General features: G+C 37.2%; 1 long non-coding RNA gene across 3 annotated transcripts in view; it reads right to left on the reverse strand.

Moving 5' to 3' along the window:
* Positions 1-15,060: 15,060 nt before the first annotated feature.
* LOC143662628 (uncharacterized) overlaps positions 15,061-18,139 on the reverse strand; it is an 85,352-nt gene continuing 82,273 nt past the window's right edge. For all 3 annotated transcript variants that reach the window (XR_013165493.1, XR_013165491.1, XR_013165492.1), the window contains one exon: positions 15,061-15,212. This is a non-coding gene — a long non-coding RNA (uncharacterized LOC143662628). The remainder of the gene's footprint in view (positions 15,213-18,139) is intronic.

Consider the following 18,139-nt stretch of genomic DNA (forward strand, 5'->3'; position numbering starts at 1 on the left):
TCTCAGTAATTTCTGAGATTCAGCAAATTTTCACTTATTAACCTCCCTACCTTAAGGCCCAATTCAGCAATCTCCTTCATTAACTATCACTCCCACAATCATTCTAATTAAAAAAAAAAAACTGAATATGATGGCATGCATTTCAAATCAAGTAGAGGGCTGTGTAACAACTATCACAGATTTTTTTAAAAAATTGTGGTTAGGGGACTGTATGGAAAACTTTAAAACCATTCTTTTTTATTAATTTGAATATTCACATATTCAATTAACATGTATGTGTGTAAAGAAGGATTTTATAAAGCTTAACAGTAGCTAACTTTTCTTGCCTAATTTAGCTATTTACATGTATTTTAGCTTCTGAATGATAGAAATATCTAGCAAAAGCATTTGTGTCATTTTATATTCACTGCTATGCATTTGGTGTGAGTTAAGGATTGTAAAGGAAAGAGTTATGGGCCCCATCAGGCTAAGAAAAACAACTCGGGACCTTCCAGGGTGGTTATCTGCCTCTCGCAACCCCCATGACTCCTTGCAGCAGAAATGCTTGTTGTGAAAATGATCGTTACCTGCTTCTTGCATGAAGCAACACCTGTGACCCATGCTCGACCCCCACCCCCCTTCTCCTCCCCCTTAAAAGCTTCCCCAAACCCAGGCTAGGGGCTCTCTGTTCCTGCGTGTTCAGTGAGCCCCACGCATGTGTGGTAAATAAACCCCTTGCGTGTTGCATGAGAGAACATCTCTTGGAGTCCTCCTTTGCGTGGCAAAACTCTCGAATTCTTACATGTGCATGTATTTTTGAAGTTCAAAAAGTTACTAAGTACCAGGGATTATGCTAGGCAGGATAAAACATACAAAGGGTTATTATGTCAATATAGATTTTGAAACACAGTAAAATCAAATATGTAACAACGTAAGACACTAAAGAAAGAGACAGACTTCTGGGGAAGGTGTCAGTGTGGGGACTGTCCTGGTTCCAGGACTCAGGCCTCCTACCAGAACAACCATTAAACAGGCAGGAACCATCTTAAATAACAATTCCGAAACTCCAGAGCCAGAAGAACACCCCACAGCATCTAGGAAAGAGGAGGAAGCAGCAGATAAATCATGGTAAGGAACTGTAAATTGCTCTCTCCCCCAGTGACTACCTGCTCTGAGGGCAACTATTGTATCAAACTGCCCCGGACAAAAGCAGCAATAGCCGTTCTCTCAACCCTCCCCAGGCAGAAGCGGAGGTAGTGGAGATTTAAAGATGCAGCACTTCCTGAAGGCTGCAAGGGATGGTTAGGTGAAAGCCTGTATTTGCTGGGAGGCCAGGAAAGCTCAGCTTTGGGGAGCCATTAGAGAAGATTTTAGAGCCTTTCCTGACCCATCCTCAGGGCACTTTAGAGCTGGTAAGTCCTCTTCTTTGTTCCCCGGACATATTTTGGCTGGGAAAGAGCGGCTTTGGACAGGCTTCTCCAGAATTTGCCCTCCAGGCAAAAGCAGTGTGAGACAACAAAAGGAGTTATATATAAACTACAGAGGTGGACATCTGGGGACAAAGGTCTACCAGCATCAAATTCCTGGAAGAGGGAGCTTTGTGTCCCAGGAAAGAGAGGGGCAACCAAACGCCTATAAACAGGAGAACTCTAAAACAACTAATAAGCAAAAGCCCAGGAAAGAAAGAGGTCCAGAAAGACAGGGAAAGCCCCGCACACAACATTTGCCTCGGACAGACCTTTCTGGTAGGAGGGTTGAAGCTCAAGAAAATCTCTGTCTTCTCACAAATTGGCTAGTAAACCAAGAAACAAACATCCCAGGGAATAGATCCCAGAGTTAACATTTAAATATATTAAAATGTCCTATGTGCAACAAAAGAGTACAGAACAAACAAAAAACAGGAAATGATGGCCCATCCAAAGGAAGAGGATAAAAATGCAATAAACACCAAGACAAGAATGTGGACAAACTAAACCAAGCCATTAAAAAATCTTATAAATGCTCAAGGAGATGAAGGAAGGTACAGAAAAAGAGCTACGGTAGATCAGGAAAACAATGAATGAACAATATGAGAATCAAAGTAAACAGATAGAAATTTTTAAAAGAAACCAAACAGAACTACTGGAGTAGAAGACCACAATAATGGAAATGAAAAACACCCAAGAGGGTTTCAAGAGCAGATTGGAGCTGACAGAAGAAAGGATCAGTGAACTTGAAGACAAGATACTTTAACTGAGTCATGCTGAGGAGCAGAAAATAAAAAGAAATGTTAAATGCTAAAATAGTCTAAGACAGATGTGAAACAACATCAAGCACAGCAATATATGTATTACAGGAGTCCTAGAAGTAGAAGAAAAAGAGAAAGATACAGAAGGAATATCCAAAGAAATAATGACAGAATTTTCTAAATTTAGCAAAAGATGTGAATAGGTGTTTTAGTTTGTCAAGCTGCTGAAATGCAATACCAGAAATGGAACAGCTTTTGTAAAGGAAACTCAATAAGTTTACAAGTTAACAGTTCTAAGGCCAAGAAAATGTCCAAATAAAGGCACCAACAAGAGGTTACCTTCACTCAAGAAAGTCTGATGCCATGCAGAACAACTCTGTCAACTGAGAAGTCACTCGGTTGGCATCTGCTGGTCCCTTGCTCCTTGGGCTCTTCTGCTTTCAGCCTCTGTTCCTGTGGGGGTTCCTCACTCTGCTTCTCTGGGACTAACTTTTATCTCTTGGCTTCCCTTGGCTCTCTCAAGGCTCTGGCATGTTCAGCATCTCATGGGAAAGCACCTGGTGATGTTTGCTGGGCTCTCTGCCTGTGTGTAGGCATCTGCTGTCTCTGTCGGCACTCCAAGCATCTCCAAACATCTGTGTCTCTTTCATCTCTAAAGCAGCTGTTCTCCAAGTGTCTGTATCAGGTCTGAAGTTGATTCAGAATGTTTCTCCTTTTAAAGAACTCTAGTAGGGCAATGGTGGCTTAGTGGCAGAATTCCTGCTTACCATGCTAGAGACCATGTTTGATTCCCAGAGCCTGCCATGCCAAAAGATAATAATAATAATAATAATAATAATAATAATAATAATAAAGGACTCTAGTAAACTAATCACAACCCACCTTGAATGAATGGGTGGAGTCACATCTCCATCTAACCAAAAGGTCACACCCACAATTGGGCATGCCACATCTATGTGGAGATAATCTAATCAAATGTTTCCATCCTACAATATTGAATTAGGATTAGAAGAAGTGACTGCCCCCCACAAGAATGGATCAGGATTAAAGCATGGCTTTTCTGGGGTAAATGATGTTTTCAAACTAGCACAATAGGAGTTCAAAGAGCCACAAACAGGATAAAAACGAAGAAAAATACACCCCATCATATGTTGCTTACACTATCAAATGCAACAACAAGGAGAAACCTGACAGAGAAAAGCAATATGTTGTATACAAGGGAGTCTCAGACTGTGCGCTGATTTCTCAACAAAAACCACACAGGCAAGAAGGTGGTGGGTTGAAATATTTAAAGTGCTGAAAGAAAACAACTGCTGGCCAATAATTTTATATCCAGTGAGACTCTCTCTCAAAAGTGAGAGAGAGATTAAGATATCCTCAGATAAACAGAAGCTGAGGGAGTTCATCACCACTAAACTGGCCCTACAAGCATGCTAATAGGAGTTCTTCAGACTGAAAGAAAAAGACACTGGACAGTGGTTCAAAGCAGCATAAAGAAATAAAGATCTGATATAAAGGTAACCATTTGGTAATTATAAATGCCTGTATAATTATATTTCATTGTTTGGTATTTAACTTCACTTCTTACTGTCTACAGTACTAAACTGCAAATGCATAAAAAGTAATGATAAGTCTAGGTTTTGGACATACAATATACAAAGTTATAAGTAGTAACAAGTTAAAAAAAAGTGATGGGTGACAGAGGCTATGGGAAAAGTATAGGAGCAACCTTTAGAATTTTTATATATTTAAGATGTTACATTTCAATCTCATGGTAACCACTAGGAAAATAGATGAAAAATATATGCAGAAAAAATTGTGAAGGCAGTCAATATGGTGCAACAGAAAATATCAAATAAATATAAATGTAGGCATTAATCTAAGTGAGGGGCAAAATGGTATAAGACTTAAAAGGCTAAATAGTGAAATGACATAAGAATTTTTTTTTATTTTTCAGTAATGACTTTAAATGTAAGTAGATTGAAACCTCCAGTCAAAAGGCAGAGATTGGCAAATGGATAAAAAGAAACGACACAACTATATGCTATCTGTAAGAGACTCAGCTTAAAGTCAAGATACAAATAAGTTGAGGGTAAAAGAATGGAAAAAATTTACCATGCAAGTAATAACCAAAAGAGATCTGTGGTGGCTATACTAATGTTTCATGAAATAGATTTTAAGTCAAAACAGTTATGAAGCACAAAGATGGTTATAACATACTGATAAAGGGAACAATTCAACAGATAGATGTAACAATTGTAAATATATATGCACCTGACAGCAGAACCTCAAAATATAAGAACTAAATACTGACAGATTGAGGGGAGAAATTAATGGTTCTATATTAATAGTGGGATATTTAACACACCACTCAATAATGGATAGAACATCTAGTCAGAAGGTCAATAAGAAAGTAGAGGAGTTGAAAGATACAGTAAATCAACTAGACCTAACACATATATAGAATATTTCACCCAACTAAAACAGAATACACATTCTTCTCAAGGGTATATGGATCATTCTCCAGGGTACACCATATATTGGGTCACAAAACAAGTCTCAATAAAATAAAAAATATTGAAATCATGCAGTATATATTCTACAGTCACAAATGAATGAAGCTAGAAAAGAAATCAATAACAGAAGGATAAATGGCAAATTCACAAATGTGTGGATATTGAACAACATACTCTTAAAACCAACAGATTAAAGGGGAGATTATAAGCAAAATTAGGAAACATCTTGAGGCAAATGAAAATGAAAATAAAACATACCAAAACCCATGGAATGCAATGAGGATGGGGCTGAGAGGAGAATTTTTAGCTCAAAATGCTTACATTAGAGAACAAAAAAGACTTCAAATCAGAAACCTAACTTGAAAACTGGAAGAACTAGAAAAATTGAAGCAAACTAATCACAAGATGAGCAGAAGGAAGGAAAAAATAAAGAATAGAGTAGAGGTAAATATAACAGAAAAGTAAAAACAATAGAAAGAATCACCAAAACCAAAAGTTGGTTGTTTGATAAGGTCAATAAAATTGACAAACCTTTAACTAGATGAACAAAGAAAAAAAGAGAGAAGATACAAATAACAAAAATCAGAAATAAATAGGGAAATATTATGACGAACTTCAGTGAAATAAATAAGACTATAAGAGAATATTATCAATAACTATATGTCAATAAATTAGATAACCAAGATGAAATGGGCAATTCTTATAAACACACAAACTACCCACATTGACTCAAGAAGAAATAGAAGATCACAACAAATAAATTATTAGTAAAAAGATTGAATCAGTAAACAAAAATCTCCCAACAAAGGAAAGCCCATGACCAATGGCTTCAGATGAGAAGTCTACCAAACATTCCAAGAAGATTTAGCCTCAGTTCTGCTCAAACTCTTCCAAAAATTGAAGAGGATGGTCTATTCTCCAACTCAATCAATGAGGCCAACATCACCCACATATCAAAGTTGGATAAAGATAACACAAGAAAAAGAAACCACAGACCACTACTTCTTAATATAGATGGAAACATTCTCAACAAAATAATAGCAAACAAAATCTAACAGCATACTAAAGGAATTACACACCATAATCAAGTGAGATTTATTCCTGATATGCAAGGTCGGTTCAGCATAAGAGCATCAATTAATGTAATGTACCACATTAACAGAATGAAGATAAAAAAGAATAAAAAGAAGCATGATCATCTCAGTTGAGCCAGAAAAGTCATTTGACAAAATATAATAAGTGTTTTCTTGATAAAAATATATAGAACACTAGGAATAGCAGGAAATTTCCTCAACATGATAGAAGGCATATAGGAAAAGCCAACAGCTAACACCATACTTAAGGATGAAAGACTGAAAGCTTTCCCTATGATATCAGGAGCAAGATAAGGATGCCTCTAACACTGTTCTTAAAGATTATACTGGATGTTTCTGCCAGGGCAATTAGGCAATCAAAAGAAATAAAAGGCATCCAAATAGAAGGGAAGTAGTAAACCTCTCCCTATTTGCAGATGATATAATACTATACACAGAAAAATCATGAAAATCTACAACAAAGCTCTTAGAGCTAAGGAATGAATTTAGCAAAGTGGGTGGTACAAGATCAACACTAAGTATCAGTAGTGTTTCTGTATACAAGCAAAGAACAATCAGACAAGAAATCAAGACAAAAATCCATTCACAATAGCCACAAAGTAGCAAATATCTAGGAATAAATGTAACCAAGGCTGTAAAGGACTTGTATACTTAAACCTACAAAATATTGGTGAAAGAAATAAAAGAAGATCAAAATAAATGGAAAGATGTTCCATGTTCATGGACTAGAGGAGTAAATGTTCTTAAGATGTCATTTCTGTCCAAAGCAATGTGTAGATTCAATTCAATCCCAATCAAAATTCTAACAATTGACTTTGCAGTAAAAGCCAAACATCAAATTTATATGGAAGGGTACGGGGCTCTGAATAACTAAAGCCATCTTGAAAAAGAAGAATGAAATTGGATCACTCATACCTCATTATCCTAAAACTAATTAGAAAATCACAGTAAACAAAATGGCATGGTACTGGCATAAGGACAGACATATTGACCAATGGAATGGAATTGAGAGCTCAGAAATCAATCCCGAATTAGGAAAGAATAGACTCAAGCCAACTGTGCTGGGAAAACTGGATTTCTGTTTGCAAAAAAAAAAAAGGAAAGAAAAGAAAGATTCTACTTCACACCATATACAAAAATCAACATGAAATGGATCATAGATCTTACTATATGCACTAAAACTATGAAACTCCTAGAAGAAAATATAGGGAAGTATCTTCAGGACCTTTTTTAAGGTTTCTTAGACTTTACACCCAATGCATGAGAAACAAAACAAAAAATAGATAAATAGGGCCTCATCAAAATTAAAAACTTTTGTTCCTCAAAGGATTTTATCATGAAAGTAAAACAACATACACAATGAAAGAAAATATTTGGAAAGCACATCTCTGATAAAGGATTAATAATACCCAGAATATATAAAGAAATCCTTCAATTAACAATGAAAAACAAACAACTCAATTATAAATTGTCCAAAGACTTGAACAGCCATCTCTCCAAAGAACTTACACAAATGGTCAGAAAGCACATGAAAAGATAGCCAACATCATTAGACACCAGGGAAATGCAAATCAAAAAAATGAGAAGATAAAATATTCAATGAGAATACCTTTGATGACAGCCAGTGAATTGGGCCATGATGATCTAGAGATAACAACTGAATAAACTGAGTCAAGATCAATCTCTTGATTCTGATAGAGAGAATGACCAAAAAGAGGAAGCTGAGGAACTGTCTAGTATGGGAGCCACCTCCTTTAAGGACAATTAAGAGTTTTTTGATCACATTCGATAAAGAACCCCAAATGTTCCAGGAAGTAGTCACAGAAAACCCTTCATTTTAACACTGAACATCTTTTGTCTCTTTTTTTTTTTTTTTGTATGGGCAGGCACCAGGAATTGAACCCAGGTCTCTGTCATGGCAGGCGAGAACACTGCCTGCTGAGCCACTGTGGCCGATTTTTGTCTTTTTAAATGTCCCCAAATGCCTTATTTGCCAATCAAGGACTGCCAAATGTACCTGAAGACCAATTAGTGTGTACCCAAACCTTGTCAATTTTGTTTTTGACTTAGTTTTGGTCTTTGACAATGTGTTAGTTTGAAAGTTGCCAGAACACACTATACCAGAAATGGAACAGCTTTTATAACAGGGAATTTAATAAGTTATAGGTTTACAGTTCTAAGGAAGTGAAAGTTTCCAAATTAAGGCACCAACAAGAGGTTACCTTCATTAAGAAAGGCCAGTGTGTCAGGAACACCTCTGTTGGCTGGGTACTCTTGTGGCTGGCATCTGCTGGTCCCTTGCTCCTGGGCTCTGCTGCCTTCAGTCTCTGTTCCTGCAGAGGTTCCTCACTTTACTTCTCCAGGGCTGGCTTTCATCTCTTGGCTTCCTTTGGCTCTCTCCAGATTCTGACTTGTTTAACATGTAACGACAATGTAGGCTGGGCTCCAATCATCTCCAAACATCCGTGTCTCTGTTTTCCATGTCTGCATCTGTGTCATCTCTGCTGTGAAGTTTCTGTCAACTCTGAGGCTTCTGTCGTTTCTGTCATTTCTGTCTCTCTCCCAAATGTTTCCTCTTTTAAAAGATTCCAGTAAACTAATCAAGACTCACCTGGAATGGGTGGAGTCACAGCTCAGTCTAATCAAAAAGTCACACTAACAATTGGGTGTGTCACATCTTCATGGAGATAATCTAATAAAAAATTTCCACCTACAATATTGGATCAGGATGAAAAGAAATAGCTGCCTCCACAAAATTGAATCAGGATTAAAACATGGCTTTTCTGGGGGACATAATACTTCCAAACTGGCAGAGATAGTATCAAGTAGAGATATTGCCCACAGTTTCTGAGCACACCCCGGTCAAGTACCATGATCTTTTTCTCATTTCTCATTCGATATTCACAATAATGTTGAGAGCTAGGTGCTGTCCATCCTTCATAGACAGAAAACTGATTTTTGGGGAATTACAGATGTTGACAGTTGTATAATGAAGTAGAAAGGTCCAAGGAATTTGCTGGTTAAATTTCAAATTGGAGTTTAGAGCCAGCATTGTAAGATAAGAGTCCTGATTAGTAGATAAATGTTCTTGCTTTCTGACGCCAAAAGCATTTATTCTGATCCTCTTGGTCTTCTCTCAGGGAACATGTATCTTAGACTCCTGCATATTCTAGGATAATTAAAAAAAAAAAACAAAACACAAATTGATAAATAGCTTCTCCCTTGGGCTAGGTTCAGGAATTCACAACATCAGGTATGAGAAGTTACTTGAGGAAATATAAGGAGAGAGAAGAGGAGGGGGAGGTATTAGATAATGTGCAAATTTATTTTATAAGGTCAGTCAAGGAATATGGTTATCTTAAGCTTTTAGAGAAGTGCTTTTTAAAAACTTTTGGAGCTAACTTTCAAAATATGGTGAAAGCTAAGATTCCTTCCCAGTAAGGAGGAAACAAATGTATATCATGTATTGGCAGATAATATATGATATAAACACAAACAGAGAGACATACAAAATGTTTATCTTTTTTATTGAAATTTAATTTCTTTCAAATATACGTGATTATTTTTTACTGCTTTTAAACTTTAGTTTAAAGAAAGTTGCAAAAAGATTACAGAGAATTTCTATATACCCCTAACCCAGCTTCCCATGATGTTAACATCTTACATAATCTTAGTACAATTCTTAAAATTAGGAAATTAGAATCGGTATCTAAGTCATAAACCTTGTTGAATTTCACCAGTTTTTTCTCTAATGTCATTCTCTGTTCCAATATTCTATACAGTATTCCACATTGAATTTATTGAAACTTCTCCTTCATCTACTCTAATTTTTAACAATTCCTTACCCTTTCCTTGTTTTTTCATAATTTTAACACTTTTGAAGAGTACTAGAAAACTGGTTGGTGAACTTGTGCTTCTCTGATATTTTATAATGACTGGAATGAGATTATGCATTTTTAGCAACAATACCACGTATGTGATAGTGTGTCCTTCCCAATCCATCATGTCAAGGGTTCATAATATCAATATATTTTATTACTGATGTTGGTAACTTTTATCACCTGATTAAAGTGGTGTCTTCTAGGTTTCTCCACTGTAAAGTTATCATACTTCCCCTTTTAGGTAATAAGTATATTGGAAGACATACTTTGGAATGTGCAAATCCTTTCCCCTTAAATTTTTTGCCCATTAGTATCAGCATTCGTCAGTGGAACTTGTCTGTGACTCTTCACTGTAGTGTTTTTCTGATGGTGATTTTCTGTTTCCTTTTACATTTGTTTGTTGGAATTCTATTATAAGGAAGAGTTGACCTTTCTCTCATTTGTTTGATATATATTACTTTCCATATAAACTCATGATTATTTTATTATTATGAGATAAAATTCAATGCAATTTTTATTTTTGTGTTTTATTTTTGAATTTATATTCTCCCTCACTCTTAATTTCATTAGAAACAAAATTATTGAATAAAGTCATATCAAAATTATGCAAATAAAATAAAAGATAAGATACAATTATACTAAGAGCAAATTTCAATAAGGAATTTGCCTGAATTAAAAAAAAGTTAAAATTTCCACATGATCTTTGACATAGAGACTGCCATGTCACCTTGCACATCTAATCAACACTAACCTTATCTTTAACAGCATATATTTGTATCTACATAAATTCATATGTTCTAGTTTGCCAGCTGCCTGAACGCAACCTACCAGAAATGGAATGGCTTTTAAAAAGGGGAATTTAGTAAGTTGCTAGTTTACAGTTCTAAGGCCAAGAAAATGTCCCAATTAAAACAAGTCTATAGAAATGTCCAACCTCAGGCATCCTGGGAAAGATACCTTGGTTCAAGAAGGCTGATGAAGTTCAGGGTTTCTCTCCCAAGTGGAAAGGCACATGGCAAACACAGTCAGGGTTTCTCTCTTGGCTGAAAGGACACATGGCAAACATGACATCATCTGCTAGCTTCCTCTCCACCTTCCTGGGAGGCATTTTCCTTCTTCATCTCCAAAAGTTACTGGCTGGTGGACTTTCTGCTTCATGGTGCTGTGGCATTTTCTGTTCTCTCAGATTCTCCTCTTTTCTTCAAAATGTTTCCTCTCTTTATAGGAATCCAATAAGCTAATCAAGACTCACCTGAATCGGTGGAGACACATCTCCACCTAATCTAGTTTAACAACCACTCTTGATTGAGTCACATCTCCAGGGAGATGATCTAATTACAGTTTCAAACATACAGTACTAAATAGGGATTAGAAGAAACGGCTGCCATTACAAAATGGGATTAGAATTAAAACACGGATTTCTAGGGCACAGAATCCTTTCAAACCATTACATTATATTTACCAAAAATACAATTTCAAGTATTGAAATTGGAGAATTAAAAGGTATGGTCACTGTTAGCAAACAGTGTAAGAGTTCTCATATTTCACTTTGCTAAATGAGGGTAGGCCTGTGCCAAAGTGCACTATTAAGATTCTCTGAGCAGAAGCACTAAAATATTTCTTTGATGTTTACAAGAATCTGTGGATTTCCTGCCTATAGAGAAATTTATTTTTAAAAAATACTTTTCCAAGATTGTTCCAGTAGAATTCTGCTTCCAATGTATCATTCCAGTAACGCATCTTCTTCTTTTTTTTTTTCAAAGAAATGAATATTGTTCTCCTATGACATCTCTGATGGGGACTAAAACATTTAAATAGAAAACATCTTAGTTCAAAATAGTTTTACACTGTTACAGCATGGAGGCAAATGGTATATTGACAATTTCTCCATGATTTGCTTCAAAAAATTGAACTAAATAACACATACTGAGAAATGGAAGATATTCCATTGTCTTCCTCTCTTCTGAGCCATAAAACAGCTTGATAATTTTCAGGCCCCATGTTTTTCTCAAATTGGTTCCAATTCTGCACATTTCCTTTGACTTGGCATCACGGTTAGCAATCTAAAATGCTGTACAGTGAGTTTTGCTTGGTTTGTATTTAGGTAAATACAAGTTTATGCAAATCAAGTTTTAAAAGTCAAGATTCACCCCCTACTGCCCCACACACACCCATGCACCAAACTATCTAGAGCATATTAAGGATAGAATTAAGCAAATTTATCATCTTCAAGCTTCCTTTAGCAAAAAAGTTGAAACAGAAGAACTGTTGATCTGGCATCCCATTTAAAACAATGATAAAAGTAAAACTAAACAATGAATAAGCCTCAACATGCTTCTCCTTCTCTGACATTTTATAACTTATGTTGGTCTGGATGTAAAGCATAGCGTGCATCCACAGTCCCAATGTCTTCCCCTTCTGAGTAACTCTTCCTGCCTTTATGATTTGGTAGCGATGACCAGCTCAGGTAATGCTCTAGTCTTCTAGAGATGAAACAATGTATTAGTAACAGAATTTGAACATAAGTCAACCTTAAATACTTCCTTTATTTCAATTTTCAGAACATAGCTTATAGGAGAAAATAAATTTGTTGGTATGTGTTAGAGTTTGTTTAGTTATCTGGATCATTGTTTAGTTATCTGAAGTCACTGATCCTTACTTACTTAAAAGCTCCTACCTTGAATCCAGGCCTTTATTTGTATGATAACATGAGGATGACACACAGAACATTTCATCTTATTAATCAACAATAAACCACAGCTGCATCCCTTCTTGGACTTAGTGTTATGGAGAATGAGAAGCACAGAGTTCAGGCTGTGTTTTACAATAACTCTATTGCAAATAGATACTCTCATGACTTACATATAAATGGTAATTAATAGATGATTGAGAAGAACTCATGGAGAAATGGGATGTGAGTTGAATATAAGGGAGAAGGGAGCTCCATGGAGGGGAATCAAAATAAGGAAAGGTATAAGATGGGGCATGAATTTAGATGTGATACGTGTTTCATGAGTGTGTCAGATGGAAGAGATGGGAGAGAAAATGTTAGGACAAATCCATTTAGGACTGGAGGGTAGAATGTCAAGAAGGAGAATGGAAAGCAGACTAGCCCCCCTTAAGTGGAATCCTTTTTCAGTAGAAATATTTAACTAAAAGGAAAAGCCTTTACTTCCCTACTCCTTCAAACATACCTCTTGCTTCCCTTGTGTGAGACAACTGGGAGGAGAATGCAGATTAAATAGATTAAAGTGTTAAAATTTTGTTCTGAAATTAATCCACAAATGGCAGCAACATTTTATTGCCCCTGTAGGTTATGTGAGAGGGACATCCCCAAGCAAGGGATTTAAAACTCTATCATGAATTCTCTTACTGTTCTTGTCATGTCCATATCCCCACCTTCCGTACCAAGTTGATTAAATTATAGGGTTATTAATTCATGTCACTTTGTAGCCTTATAAAACTCTGCATCCAAGCTCATTGTCCAAACACATAAAAAGTCTTAAATTCTCCATGTTACACACTGCAGTGGGTTTTAAAACAGCCAGTAAGGTTTGTGGGGGAGTAGGTACATTTTTATGGCTGTACTGATTTAGTTTAAGCTGAAGACGCCAAAGGCTTTGAAATGCTACAAACTTTCCTGAAAGGGAAAACATTAAACACCCTCTGCCCTTACTCCCCTCTCATGATGTAGATAAAAAAATAATTTCCGGGGTTTAATAGCCATCCCTTAGGAACTTTGAGAACCACAAAGTATTTTGTTTTGCTGCAACAGAATAGTATTACATCCTTCACCTTTGGGCAGAACAAGCTTTCCAATTCTGACCCACCCCCAGAAACTTCAGAAATGTAATGTATGGCTCATTGCTTCCCATCAGTCCTAAAAGGAAATAGTAGGACTATTCTTTGCTTGATATCCCAAAGATTAAAAATTATGAGATGAGTGTGCCATGCAAGATTAATAAGTGTAAGATTTTACCAGCTGTCCATTCCATCCAGAGGAAATTACATGCAAATCACTTCAGCTATTGGTTTAAGATGCTGAGCTGCATCTGTCCAGGCGCAAGGTCACTGCCTTAAACTGTTTAACTTTGTCCCTGCCTCAGATCACCCCATTTTTATGGCCACAGGGGGTTTGACAAGACTGTTAGATTCAGGCACCTAACTCTTCAACAGTTCATAAAAATGGATGTCATCCTCAACTCTGTCTCTTTAGAAAAGTTAAAAAAAAAAAAAAACCTTTTCAAAGCAGTCATTAAAATAAAGGTGGTATGTTTCTGTCCCCCAGATGTTTGGAAATGGATGTTTTAAAGCAAAAAGAGTAAATCTGTGCCTTCCAGGCTGGTGTACAACACAGTGATATTGGCTCTAATTTATTTCTTCCAAACTGTATAATGAAGAACCAGAAGAACCCTGCGCCATAAGTAATATCAGATTGAAAAATATATAAAATAATTAAAATTTGAAAATATCTCCTTTCCTTCCACCCAAAGATGCCATTGAACAATGAAAAGATAATTGGTGCCAGGAGATAGAAATTTCAGAATCAATGCGTATGGAAAAGATGTGAACCGATTGTAAGATAGGCCAGGAATGAGTTACTACTCTGTTACACAAGAATAGAAGGAGTGGCAAAATGGCTCACACTTAGTATCCATTCAGAAAAGATGTCATATGTGGGAAGGCCTGTTGTCATATTTTCTCTGAAATTGTTCTCACATAACATGGACAAACTCAGGCATGAACATGTTTTGGAATTTCTGTTTATAATATCACATGAATCCATCAACTTATTTAAACCATTTCTGCATCCACTGATATTTTCACCATATGTTTATTAAATTTATGACATCCAAATGTACATTACCCAATAAAGGAACATATTGCACTTGGAAAAAACCTTTCTGCTACAGATGCAAAACCTTAACTTTTTTTTCCTCTATCATGCTTCAAGAAGATCGTTACAGGTCTAGTAACTCAGAAACTTACTTGTAAAATTTAATTAATGACCGTGAACAAGCTGAACTTCACAATCCTAGATATTTGAGGTGTTTCGTCATTATTTTTGGATAGTTGTAATATAAATTGATGTTATAATTAGAGTGGGGTTATAATGTTACATTCCTCTTCCTCAAAATCCAGCTTCCATTTCTAATGGAAATGTATTTTATTCATGTATTAAACAAATGCACATTGAAAATATGCCATATGCCCATCATTGTCTTTAACTCTGGGGATACTGGATGAAAAGCACAAATTCCCTTTTCTAATGAAATTCACCAACTAGAGAACAGATAATTATAATTAAGTATATTAATTACAATAAATAGTAATATGTACAGACTGCCATGGAAACACCAGGGAATGTTGGACATCAGTATTATCATCCTCAACACCATCAATATGGATTTTTCTCTGCTCTCCACTGGCATCTACAGTTCTGTATACACAGAAGTATGTCCAGGGGTAGCAGCACAGTTTTGCACACTTTCCTTCCACTCGACTTTGATTCCTCCTTCAAAAAAAATATATATATATATAAAAGAGAGAATGAAAGTAAGATGACAAGTAAAGCACTCTTCAGGTTACTAAAGAAATAGAGATTTCTATATACTGAAAGTAACTAGAGCATTTGCTAGGCAATATTATTTTGTATAAGTCTGCTTCATTTGAATTTATAATTCTTATAATAACCTAGAATATTATTGGAATCCCTATTATCATTCATGTATGAGAACCACCCTTTATATAGATGAGTGATTCATCCATTTAGATGTCTACTAAGTGTCAGAAACATAGTATATCTAAAATAAAATTCATACTCCCCAGATCCCAAAATTATCTCCATCTCAAAACCTGGTACTACCAGTCACCCAGTTGCTTAGGCAAACCTTACCCCCTCACCTCCTACATCTAAGCAATAAACAAATGCTGGCTCTTTTGTTTTGTTTTTTTGTTTTTTTTCATTACGCATCTTAATTCTCTTCACCTCTTACCAAGTGCCTAGTTACTTCCTAAAACACGTCACCATTCTCTCTCTCTCTCTCTCTCTCTCTCTCTCTCTCTCTCTTTTAACCACATATATTAGCTTCCAAACTGGTCTCAGCTTTCTGTCTTCATCCCCTTTGTCTCTGTTTATACCAGGGTAGCTAGAGTAATCCCTCTAAGTCATACATCAGATCATTTCGATGCTCTGGCCAAAAATTGCAATGGTTTCCTGTAATACTTAATGGAAAATCCAAACACTGGAGCATCACCTACTAGGCTCAGTAGGATCTGACTCAGCTTGCCCCTCCAATCTGACACCCTTACAAGATTCTCCATGCTTTCCCTGCTCATGCCATACAAGACTTCTTGCTGATTGATCCTCAAATAAATCAAGCTGTTTTGCTTTTCTGCCTTTATCTTCTCTCTGGTTAACAGTCTTGTCTCCAGAATTATTTCAGGACTTACTTGCTGTTTTCTTGCCTCTGCTGAATTGTCACCTCCTTAGCAAAGATTCTCTGAACAATATATCAAAAATAATCCCTCTGCAATACTCAAACTTTTTTTTATTGGCTTCATTTTTTGTTACATATGAATTTTCATTTCCTAATATTTTATATAATTATGATGCTCTTCTTGTTAATTAGAGCAGAATATAAATTCGATCATAGCAAGCAACACAGTTTCTCTAGAGCTCAGAAGAGTGTCTAACCACAGTAGATTCTCAATGTTTGATCAATGACTGTAAGAATCAGTAAGTTTTGGGTGCACCTATATGCAGAGTGTGATGATGTTTTATAATTATAAGGTAGTAAGTATGTTTAAAATTGTTTGTATGGTGGCACACAGTACAAAGACACTTGGATAGATGAAAGGCAGAAGTCTTAATTAATTGTAGCTCCAAAAGAGTAAAGCTGACTGCATAGAACCACATAGAGTGGCACCTAGGGATAGAGTAATAGAAAGCTGGAAACATTGGAGGCAGGTAAGTATTACAAGTGAGGTAGGATTAGTTAGGTTTCCCTGATACTTTGCAGACTGGCTAACTTGAATAATCTTTATGTCTTGGGAGCTAGAGGCTGCCCCCAGTTTTTGGTACCTTGCCCAGAGCATTTGGGGCAGGCACATAGTAGCCATGGATTGTGAGAGCCCAATAAGGGAGATAACTGTAGAGTAAAATTAATCAGCAGCTCAAGAAGGGAAATTAATGAACCTCTATAGCCAAAGCTCCAAAACTGAGTCAAAACTATATTACAGACTTCTGAGAAGATGGCCAACTGGAGTAGCTTGAGATTAGTCCTGCTCCATGGAAAAGTTAGAGAAGAGACAGGAGGGCGACTGAGGCGGCAATTCAGAAGGGTGGCTGACTTGGGAGAGCCTTCTGCATCACACGTAGCAGCCCTGGTTGCAGAGGCCAAGGAACTGAGAGTCAGAAAGCTGGAGCCTGACATGGAAGCTTGGAGCTACGGATCCCCCGAGAGTGCACGGAATGGAACATGGGACTAGGAAGTAAGCCAGGCCACATTCCTTGAACATGCTACCCTTACTGGCACAGACCTGTGACTGGTGACTCATCCCACACCCCACGCACCTGAACACCATCACCTGATCCCATTCCCCATGCTCCAGGCACCCTCATCCCACCAGCCCCCAACGCAGGTATCTGCCCCACATCCCTACCTCAAGAGCAGCCCAACCCACTTCTCCTATTACATCCTGAGCCCAACCTTCCCCTTCCTGTTCCCTGTAGGCTGTTGCCAGCACATATAGGTTGTGGGCACTAACTTCCATACCTAGGCTAGCCCAGCCCACACCCATAGTTTTTCACAGCCACACCCCACCCTCCCTGAGCTTTGTATGTCTGTTTACAGCACTCCCAGGCCCACGCATGCACATGGGCCCCCAATCACATCATTCAGCTCTGCGAACCACACTTTACAGCAGTCCTAGAACCACGCATGCGCACAACCCTCAGCCTCATTCACCAGCTCTAAGAAAGTGCTGGCCTGAGCAGCTGGGTCACAACTGCCCCCAATCCATGGAGCCATAATAGTAACCTGCTGCCACAGCTCTATGCATGTGCACAAAGGGCCCTGTGCCTTAGACCAGCACACACCAGGGTTATGCCCCCCAGATCAGTGCAGCCACATAGCTACATCCTCCCTGGCTGCTGGGCACCCATGTTCAGAAGCATCAGTGTAACATGACTTGATAAATGAATTAGACCTAACAGACATATATAGGTCATTGCACCCCAAAGTACAAGGTATACATTCTTCTCTAGTGCTCATGGAACATTCTCCAGGATAGAGCATATGCTGGTGCACAAAACAGATCTTTATAAATTTAAAAACATTGAAATTATTCACAGCACTTTCTCTGATCACAGTGGGATGAAGCTGGATCTCAATAACCACCAAAGAATGAGAACATTCACAAATATATGGAGATTAAATA

Source organism: Tamandua tetradactyla, chromosome 18 (assembly GCF_023851605.1).
Source record: "Tamandua tetradactyla isolate mTamTet1 chromosome 18, mTamTet1.pri, whole genome shotgun sequence".
Classification (NCBI taxonomy): domain Eukaryota; kingdom Metazoa; phylum Chordata; class Mammalia; order Pilosa; family Myrmecophagidae; genus Tamandua; species Tamandua tetradactyla.